This window comes from Ammospiza caudacuta, chromosome 2 (genome assembly GCF_027887145.1).
Source record: "Ammospiza caudacuta isolate bAmmCau1 chromosome 2, bAmmCau1.pri, whole genome shotgun sequence".
Taxonomy (NCBI): Eukaryota; Metazoa; Chordata; class Aves; order Passeriformes; family Passerellidae; genus Ammospiza; species Ammospiza caudacuta.
This window is the reverse complement of record NC_080594.1, coordinates 58,668,338-58,679,821: the sequence shown is the minus strand read 5'-3', so window position 1 is coordinate 58,679,821 and position 11,484 is coordinate 58,668,338.

Sequence of the window (11,484 nt, the reverse complement as noted above, 5' to 3'; positions counted from 1 at the left end):
TACTTTGTTGACTGACACTCAGATCCAGACCTACATATGTGCCTGGTCACAAGACAGGCAAAACTGCATTTCTGCAAAAGTCCACTTCTCCCTTCCCATCCAGCCTTCCTTTCAGGCAGAGATTTAAAAAATAGGATTTCATAAAAGTGGGGAGTAGCATGTGCTTGAAATGCTGCCACGTTTCCACTCAGTCTATGGCATGTCTCTCAATACACAGTAGATGTATTCTTTCTTCTCTTTCCTCTTTCCTCTCTCTTCCCTCTATCCAATGACTTTTTTGATCATTTGGACAGATTAGGCCAACAAACAGGCAGTTCAAGTGTTCTATACAGCCATGTCATTTGCACTGAATCTGCTAATGCTGTAGCTCAGTTAAAGATCCCCAAACTTCATTCCCCCACATCTCTCTCACAGGAAGGGTTTCTCCATAAACATCAGTTAGCTTATCATTTTACACTGTCCCTCAAGTACTTCATTACATTCCTCAGAACTATGCTTTTTGGAGAAGAGCTGACAACAGTGACAAGCTGCCATGCAGGTCTGTTGGGATCCCTGAGTTGTTATCCTGTCTTGATTTGTCTGTTTTGGTCTGTTGTCTTTGATTTTAAACTTAACTGCTGGGTCTCAAGAGGTGGAGACCGTGTGTCCTATGTCTGTACAGCACACAGCACTTCGGTGCCCTGGGTCCATTGTTTCAAGTTTCCAAAAATGGATGCACTGATTGATGCTAATTGCTCTTCTCCATTTCTAATGGTTTATCATATTTTGTGTAATCCTACTCTCCCTGCCTGAGTATGAAATTATACTCAGAGCAGCAAAATCAGCAGGGATGGAGAACAAGAAACTATTTCCTTCTCTTCTCATTAATTTTTGGGAATAGAGTGTGTTTCCTCAAGGGCTCCTACTTTGATGCCCTAGGTCTCTGAAACTGCTATACCCACATTGTAACGGACTACTCAAACATACCACTCTCAAGGGTTTCTGCTGCTTCACCCCAAAATGGGCAGCCTCTGTCTGTAGCTCATACTGGCAGTAGCTCATACAGCCAGGTCTGCCTTTCCTGTACCTTTCCCAAACACCAGCTAGACAGCTTGAGATGATACTGAGAGCATAGTCTTGCTCCAGTGCTGGTGCCTCCTGAGGCAGACATGAACCTGTCAGATGAAGTCAGCTACAACCACAGTGTTAAAAAAAGTTCCTGTGCTGCTATTTGATAGCAGCTTTGTGGTGAGAGAAAGCTGTCTGAAGCTGTGCAGTTCTGGATGTATTTTAGTAAGAATGCAAGTATATACCCAAACTGAAAGTGTCAGATTAGAAAAATATGCAAACTGTTATGTAACAATAATGCAAAAGAATCTTGGAAAGATACTAATGCCTCTGTGTTTCCAGAGAGAGAAAAATGGGACATACGTGGGGAATGGGTGGACAGGCCATATGTGCGGGGTCACAGTTTTGTGGAGAAATTGCTCCCTGTAAACTGTCTCTTCAGCACCTGTTCATTCTGTTGTTGCATGAAGGCACTCCCAAAGTGCTGGACAGACTGAACACAACTTGCCATTACTCATTAAAAAATTGCTGCCCAGGCCATGAGGATGTGCTGCTCTAGCAGAGCATATCCTTGGTCACCCTGCTCCAAAGTGACACGTGGCTCCCCGGAGGAGATGGACAGCCAGGAGGCAAGTATGCATTTGTGGTGGCTGTAAAAGTGCCAAGGGTTAACATTCTCACATGCGAGCCTGCCTGGCAACTCTTTCCACCCCAGTGGCTGAAGAGTCCTTTGAGGACAGCAGGTTCCTGTCTCCAGTCTCCTTAAGGCGATGTGGGGGAATTTGTGCAAAGGGACTCCAGAGGAACCGATTCCTGAACACCCAGCTTAACTTGAATCCTCATTTGTCTTGCCTCACTCTGTGAATCTTTTTCCCTTTTAAAGTCACCTTTCTTACTGTATACAAAACACTCCCCTGTATGACACCTTCTGTTTCAGGGTTCCCTCAAGCCTCTGTTTCATACCCAAGGCACCATGTGGTCAATATTTTACTACTCAGTGGCTCAGTGTCCTTCACCTGGTCCCCACGGAAAAGATACTGTAAACACTCCCACCCTGAAACACGCACACCAGTGTACCCCAATTTTTCTGCCATTATCTCAATTCTTTTCACATGCCAAATGCTCTCTGCCCATATAATTTTCCCTTGCCACCAATCCTCCTATTAGTGCAAGGATTTTTGTCTTCCTCTCCTTTGTCCCACTCTTAGGTTAGTTGACCCCAATTTCCTTATACTAAGGACTTTATGCCCTTTCTATCTGTACTATGGACTAGATGCTGTTTTTTTTCTTTATAATTCAGGCTCCCCCCACTCCCTTCCCTCCCTAGTTCCATGGCTGGATTCACACTCATTCCCCCACTACTATGATGAGATTTTATTTCTGGGAGAGAAATTATTCAGAGTGTGGATGTGTCCCAGCTGTGTGGATAGAACAAACAAAGAGGATGGATGGGCACTGTTATCTAGGAAGGTATTAATGGATTTTTGGTTCACTATACGTTTAGAAAAATGCCTGGGACTGTGGTTCTGATAAACATAAGGAAAAGGTCTTCCTTCCTCTTAATTTTTTGCTCCTCCTTCATTATTAAATATTTACTAAAAGCAAGAGAGTTCTGCCCACTTGTGCCAGGGACACACCTTGAAACTTCAGAAATTAGTGGAAACTGTTCAGAAGTTGTTGCTTTAGAGAAGACACACATACCTCACTGACTTAAGTGTAGTGCTTTCAACACAGCCTGTGACTTGGACAAAGCAGAGGAGAAAACACAGTCTAGCAAATATGATAATGTGACTTATTCAAAGATGTTTTCACACTGAAAGACATCTCTTTAGGTCCCCTAAACTAAAACAAGCTGATAGCCCCCATACACACTGAGAAAAGAATGATATACCAAAACATGCCTACACAATTTTTTTATAACATACTTATCACCTTCTTCTTAATTTGGGTTTAAAACTAGCATGAAAATTGCCTTAATCTCCACACTCCCAGTCTCATTAAACTGTCTATTCCTCTTGGTCTTTTTTCTCTGTATATTTATTTTTGGCTCTTCTGTCATTCCTGGTTCATATTTAGTTGTGTTTGTTCTTATTTTTCAAACATGAGACCTGCTTCTATTGTCTTTACTCAGGCAGTTATTTACTGAAAACAAATGGTAATCTTACTGGGGAAAAGGCAATGGAAATGACCCATGGTTTTCATAGTAGGATTGTTGTGGCTTCTCTGACAAGCTGCATGATGGTAGGAATATTCACCAATACAAGTAGTCTCAGCTTTCACCACAAAGAACTGCTTAAATATTATGTTTCTATTACTAATCTATTTAAAGAATGTATTGTTCATAAAATATACTACTTTTAACCTATTTTTAAATGCTTTCTATTCAGAAGGGGCAGTATTATTTAGGAATATGATTCTTGTGCTATGCATCATTGAAGACTGAAGAAAAACAAACTGAATTGCTAGCGAGGTACATATGTTTTTACAGATTTTACATATTTTTGTGTAAAAACTTTGATGATGTCTTCTTGTCAATCATTTGAGTGATGCAATTTCTGCAAAAAACTGTATTCTTCATTGTTTTTTCCAGAAATGGCCAGATGTTTCTTGGTATATACATTTTATTAATTCTGAAAGGGGGTTGTAAACTCCTTTTTTAGCAGAGTGAAGATGGATGATTTACCTCTAAGGCAGTCAAGACTCATAATTGCACATCTTCACTTAATGGGAATATTGCTCTTGACTTCAATAACTACAGAACAAAGTCATAGGCAGGAACACTGATTTTTTTTGGGGTGTCTAAGCCTCCCCAGAGGACATAGTTTAGAATTCTTAGATTGAGACACCAGTTTTCTCTTTGAATCTTGATTTTTCCTTGCAAATTACTATTACCTTTATCTTTCCTGCACAATTTATCTCCCCAGGGCAGAGTCTGAGTCACCCTACATAGGTTGGTAGTCACCTCACCACAGCTTGTTCACCCTGTGCTGGTGCCATCAGTGCTGTGTTATGGCAGATAGAGGAGATTTTCCTGAGAAACTAAGAAATATCTCTTTCATTTCTTTCAGTTCTCATCCTTGTAATCATATCATTACCCCGCTAATCAGTCTCAAAAATATAAAGGAAACTTGATTTGTTAGCTCTACAGTTTTAAATAATCCTGAAAAGTGTTGGACAGAGATTGCATGTTATTTAATTTTTGTCTCTATAATAAGGCAAACATTGAGGCTTTCTGGGGAGTAAACATATTTTCTCAAATCCATTCAGGATTTGAGAAGGTGGTCTCTTATGAAATTTTCCTGAAGGAAATTTTAAAACAGGTTTAAATTATTGACAGATATCTCTCTTCGGCCCAGGGACAACACTTAACAAGCAGTATGCTGCAGCCTATTCCAAATCCTGGTGTCATTATAACCCATGGTTTTAAATTTTCTCTTCTCTTCTCTTCTCTTCTCTTCTCTTCTCTTCTCTTCTCTTCTCTTCTCTTCTCTTCTCTTCTCTTCTCTTCTCGTCCTTTTTTTTTGCTCTTCTTGAAATTGTGAGCAGTACTGAAAAGTCTGGGCTGCATGATGTGAATGAGTCGTAGTCTGGAGATATATGCTTATGGCTCTGCTTTACTAGAATTAAAGTATCATAAAGGAAACCTCCCTCATGCTGAGCATTCCTGGGGAAATCTTTCCTTGGTCATATTAAGCCAAGTGACCTTATGAAACTTACAATTGCTTTAAAAATATATATAAAATGGAGTGGGGTATTGTACAAGTTCAGAAACTCAGTAGAAAGTCTTAAAACTTAAAACATCTTGCACTAAAAAGTCTTAAAACATCTTAAAAACTTATCTCAAATGCAGAAGTAAAGACACCTCTGATTATTGCCATGGGACAAGTGATGGATCCCATCCTCTGTTAACTCTTGCAGTTTCTCATAATTCATGTTGCTGCTCATTCTGTCTTGCCAGAAGAAATAAAAACAAAACCCCCAAAGTGCTGTACACAGAGACCCCAGCATCAGGGCCATTTTTGCACACACACACACACACACACACACACACGCGCACACACACACACACGCCCCCATCAGCTTCATTGCCAGACTGAGGATGTCAGTTGCAATGAGGTTTTGTATCACATCCAAAGTGAAGTGACTGTTGCCTGCCAAGAGCCCTTCCACTGCTCCTTCCACTCCCACCAGCCACCTCTGGCTGCTTCCGTGGAGGCAACTCCAGGGATGGTGCAGCTGAGCAGTGAGAGCTCATCCAGCAATAATAATAATAAATTAGTAATAAAAAATAGTAATAAAAAAGCAGCATCTTGCTCTTGGATCCAGTTTATCTCTGATCACATCAGGGCCTAACTCATAGGAAGCAATGGGGCTGTCACTGTAGCAGACAGATGCTGTTGACCAAAATTTGGCATAACATGAAATTTCTCCTGAGGATACCAGGTGATGTTTTAAGCAGGCATATCTGGGTGCAGCCTATGACTCCTGCTATTTGGGAAGGTTTGTCTGAGATGTGGCAGAGCAGCCAGCAGAGAAATCAACCCTCTGACACAAGTAATGGTTTACTGTTCTCTGAGCAGCACCCAGAGCCAACCACATCAAAACCTGTTTAAACAGGACAGAGTTGTTCATGCTTTGCTGCATGAACAATTTATGCAGCTTTGCAGAAGTTTATCCTAAAAACCACCAGTTGCAAGGTAGAATTAGTATTACATCATCAGGCTGGAAAAGTCAGTTCTTCCCTTCTTTGCAGAATGCTGGCAAACACAGAAGAATTTGAAAATCATCAAGGCCAACAAAAGCTGGGGGGAATAAAAAAACCCAACCCAAACCAAAAAAAGAACAACAAAACCCCAAAACCAATTTTTAAAAGACCTTGGCTAATAGAAATTTTGACAAAATTGCTAAATGAGAATTTTTTTCCAACCCCACACCACTGACATTCCACCCCCCTGCTTACTTTAAATGAATAGCAAGGATGCTATCAGAATGGTTTGTACTACAGGAGTGCCCAAGGCGAGTTAGCTGGTGTCAAAAAGGACTGTGTGCATGCTCACACTTCCACAGGGTCTATGAAAAGACAACCACAGGTCCAGAAAAGCCAGGGGAACATAGTGATACACAGCAAATGTGGAGAAAGGGATGAATGCAAGAGTGCAGAGCAATGATAGGATCAGGTCAAGTCAAGGAGTAGTCAGGTGAGCAGCCTATCACTTCATCTCAGCAGGGCTGTCATTTCACCTGCACATCCGTGCACAGGAGGCTGTATCCTGACTCCTGGGACGGCACAGGAACAGTAGCAGCAGGGTCTCACAGTGTGTGAGTCCATCCAGCACACTTGGGGCTTCAGGTGTAGCTTCATGTTCTCCCCTGTAAAGCCACTGTTTGCCTAAGGGAGAGCAATGCTACATTGCATTAAATGCAAGCCTGTGAGATCCTGGTGATCTGGCTGAGAAGTATAAGACAAGGGCAACTTTACAAATCTGTGGTGACCCAGCTGCCACAGATGTGGCTCTCCTGCTGGGCTGTGAACACATAGTTTTAGCAGTGTTGTGGGCTTTGATGGACAGAACAGCTTCTTCCTTGCATGGGTGAGCCAAGGTCAAAGAAAAGAAAGGTTTGCACCAGTAGTGCAGTGTGGGACCTGCCACAAGAACTAACAGCCAATGTGGACAGGGCCACGTGCCAGCCAGGGAAAGCCTGGAAGGCCAAGTGAGGAAGTTTGCATTTGATGCAGCAGAAAAGGAGACAAAAAGACAGGTACAAAAAAATCCCCGAGGCTTAAATAGAAATTTGAGACTATGACATTGTCTTCTAGGACATACTGTAATGGACCAAGCTGGATTTGTCTTTCATTTCCTAAAGCTGCTGTCCTAGGGTAAATTAGTGATGTGCGCCCAACAGTTCTGGAAGTCTTGGGTGCTAATGGACAAAGCAAAAAGAAGCAATAGGATCAGCTCAATAAAGCCTAAAAGACAAAAGATATTTGTAGCATACATTTAATGTATTAAAAAGGGAGAAATAGCATTGCTGGTAAGAAGGAAGCAACTGCTAGAATACTAGAGGACAAGGGCTTGCACACAATTTTAATTTCTGTGAACAGAAATGAGAGAAGGAAAAGAGCTTAAGGGAAGAGAAAGTGAAGCCTTCAAAGTTATTTCATGACCTTAGTTTCCCTGAGAATGTTTTCTTTCTGTGTCTGATTTAGATTATAATGTCCCTAGGGCAGCAGTGGTCTTTAATTTGAGTCCTCTTCAGTACTGGCCAAATCATGATGCTTAATGAGCAAATAAAGTGTTGATAAATTCATAGAAAGGTTTCTTGTCTGCAGTCTGGCATTTAATAGATGACACCAGTAAAGACTGGCAGGATCAGCTTCAAGGGAAGAGCATGAGAGCCCTTCCACTGCCTTCAAACAAGGGAGGTTCTGGTTCATGTTGCAAACAATTCTTTGAAATTAAGAGCATGCAATTGGGTACTGTACACACAGGGACATTTCTGCATATTGCATATGGCAATTTCACACCAGACAAACTGCAGACACAGTCAGGCAAGCTGCTGCATCTTGGTGGACCCCAGGGCTCCACGTGGGTGCAGAAGCTGGCCATGCAAAGCAGCTTGCTGGATTAAGGCATAATTCATTGCTGTGGTACAGCTTACTCACTCTAAAGGGCTTTATTCACAGCAGGGATGATTGAGGTGCCGGGAGGCACAAGCCAAGTTGAAATAGATTTGTCAGGCTTATTTCATGCTTTGTTGTGGTGGCTGCATTTTAGATAGATTGTGAAAATTATGTTATTTCTAAGGTTCAGATTAGAGTATTGCCTAGAGATTAATAAAAATTGGAGATTTGGTTGTAAATGTCGGGTCCAAAATTCTGTGAAAACACCAACAGTCTGCAATCCCAGTCATCTGCAAAGATTTGGGATGGCAAAGATTTGTGCAGCATTTGGTTTGCCAACTTCAGCAGGCTCTGGCATATTTAGAAGAATATAGAGGCTGAGTAACAGACTTGCTCATGTGGCTTTTGGTATGTTCTCTTTCTTATCCTATTCTGTTTAAAATAGTGCCATCTTTTCCTTTCTGCTTTAGCTTTCGTGAATTTAGATTGTTCTTTTTGTTTTGAGTTGTTAAAGAAAAGGTAGACTTGTAGGTGGTAGCAGATTTACCTTGTGACAAAGCTAAAAAAATGCTGCCATACCCCCATCTAACAAAAACAATCTGGAAAAGAATTCCCATACCAATACATTAAGAAATGAAAAAGAAAAATCAAAACTCTAATTTTGCTGATAAAAATGGCATTCCTATTTTGTAATTGGAATTATACAACTAAAACTAGTAGTCTTACCTATGTTCTAATATATCTAAGATTAAGTACAAGTTCTTGTGAATTAATTCAGGGATTGCACAAAAGGAACACTGTGACAGCAGGATTGTTATGGGCCATTTGGGTAAGTATCTGGTAGATGAGACTTCTCTCAGATGAAGCTGAGGGGGCTGTGCAGAGAAGATGGGGAGGTGGAAGGGAGAAGAAGGCAGACAGGAAGAGCCAGCCACGGTGTGAAAAGCCTTGAAACAGTGCAAATGGATTTGAACTTCTGGCTAAGAAAGAAATCTGAATAAATGTCTGTCACAGGACCAACTTCTGCTTGTTCTCATCCCTCCCCCAAGAAATGAGAATGATATGCATATTTAGACAGAGATAGATAAATGAATATATATAGAGAGAGACATAAAATTGGGAAGAGTGGTTGAGGGAAAAGTAAGACACACCATACCACAATGCTATGCAGTTAACATGAAACAATTAAAAATACCATGACATGATATGGAACTTTCCATTTTCAGTTGCATTTAAAAGCTTTATGAAAGAAACTTTAAATTAAACAACTACATTCTCTTCACCTCAAAACAGTGTTCTTTGTTGGCAGACAATATCAATATTTAACACCACTCCCCCTACCTCCCCAGTTTTACATGCTTGTATCTACAGATGTCTAATACAGGCATTAGGAATTAATAACCCTGGTGTAAGAGATAGCAAGTAGGCTGATTTTGAATTGTAGATGGCTAAGCAGAGGTACTGCTTGAAGCATTGTGACATTTTAGGAGGGACATCAGAAAGAGAAAGCAGCTTCCAGTCCTGATAGATGTAATAGCCATTTTCCACTCAGGGTAAACAAGAAATCAATGAGTTCCCTCCCTTTTAGTGTCAGCTGAAACAATGGAAAGCATGTGCCCAAGGACACAGCCAGATCTAAACGGTGTCATCTGTTCCTGGGAGGGGTCCTCATATCTGATACATGAGTGAGGTAGGGGAAGGAAATAAAGACTTGTATGTGAAAGGAAAGGGGCAGAAACATGAGAGAGAATGAGACAGTCATCTGGATATAAACCTACTTGTCTGAGAAAAAACAAAACTGTAGTTTTGAGAGATGTGATGGGCTGATTTACTGCTTGGATCTATTGCCCTTTCTTCCTCGTTCTTAGTCTCACAGGTCTGCTGTTCATGCTGGTGCTGGTCCTTGTATCTCTCTGAAGTGATGGAACTCACCAACTCAGCAGAAAACTCCTGCAGAAAAACGTAGGTATGTATGGGTCGTGCATCCAGCAAAGGCACTGGGAGGAACTGCTGGTGAAAGGAGGGATGTATGAAGAGTGACATGAGGTAGATGATGAAGGACAAAAGAAAGAAGAGTTGAGGCAAGACTTCCATTTGGAGGAATGGAGCCATCCTACAGCTCAGCTGCCCATGAAACCACAGCCTGAAAGCACATAGAAGTGTAGTACAGTCAGGAAGTAAGCTGGGAGGTTCTCCTCATGCTTTATCCTTACTTTGGTCTCTAATAGAAATAATCCTAATATCCTAAATTCTCACTAATAAAAAGGTCAGAATTGGCAACATATAAAGGTGCTGCTCTAATCCAGCTGCAGTCAGCCGCCATGGTTTGTAAACATGATTCAAGAGGCAGACAGAGTATATTTGATGTGGAAATATAAGAGTGTATGCTGCCTGGGGAAAGAGTTAGATGTACTTTGACACAGATAATAAGATGCCATGCCTTAGCCTTGGCTGTCTTTTGCATACCCATCTCCCTGTGAGGAATATCTGAAGATGTCATTAAGGAGAACAAAGCAAAGCAAAACTCTGAACTACAGCCTTTGCATGCTAAATATTGTCCTGAATACACAGTGCGCCTGCACAGATTCCCTTTGAAATGGGAGCAGAGGTGTCACCTGGTGCTTTTCTCTAGTCTGGGAGTGAGAAAATAAAGTCCCACTTGTAAGAAAAAAATTAAAAATCCATAGTAGTAACTTGGGAGACTGTAGCTTATGATAGCTTTATTAAAGTACTTTATCGTCCTCATGAAGAATGCTCAAATACTTTTAATGAAAGTTCCTACTAAAGTAAAACCTCCAGGGTCATACCAAATATGGTCAGAAATTGCCTAGGGAAATCTCTGTATTTTGTCTTCCTTAGAGTCCATGACGTTTTCTACTTCAGTGAAGGATCTGCAAATATTTCAGTCAACCTCTGTTGAATCTTAAGGTAGTTAGATTGAATTCATGTAATATCTGGGCAATTTACAGACTTGGGTGCAAGCTGTGCCATCAGCTGTTTTATCTTTAGAGCATATAAAATTACTGTGATTTGCTTGGTGAATTTTATATCTTCATTAGAAAAAAAAATCCTTAAATTATCTGTAGATCTTTAAATAGGATGAAGCAGGTTAAGTTAGCTTTTCTGTTAGTTATTCTAGGTGAACAGTTTTAAAGGATGCTGATGATGAGGTACAAAGCGTAAGGACAATTCAGTCCTGGTGCCATCTAATGCTCTAGGGAGAAAGACCAGATATTGACTAAGTCAGCAGCAGAGCACCCACTGAATTGAAGGACAGCATTTTGCTTGCCTGGTGTCTCACTGAGAGTGACAGAAGCACTACACTGCCAAGCTCTAACCAGGAAATCAATTCTACCCAAATGAGTCACCAAAATTAACCTCTTGGAGCATATTCCCAGTGCAAAGTCCAATATATGCATCACTGAGTTTTACTGGAGAGCACCCTACTGGGATGGTGTGCCGAGTTCACTGAGTTCTTACCCCACTGCACCGGAGAGGAAGGGGGAAAGTCACAGCTCCACTTTCCCCGGTGCTCCTCTCATCCTTCCATCCCCAAGGGTTTAAAAACTGGTGGATTTCACCTGAACGCTGCCTATGAAGGATTTTGGGGATTTTCTTCACGAACATAAGGCCCAAACATTTTCTTTTCGCAAAGCACCCCAAATTAAAATGGCAACCAGGGAAATGCTGGCACTGCACGGGGCGAGCCGAACCGCTTGTGCCAGCCGTGCCCCCGGGAAGCGCAGCGCCAGCAGCGCCTCAGCCCGGGCTCCTCCATGCGCAGGAGCCGAGCCCCGGGCGGGGGGACACGGACC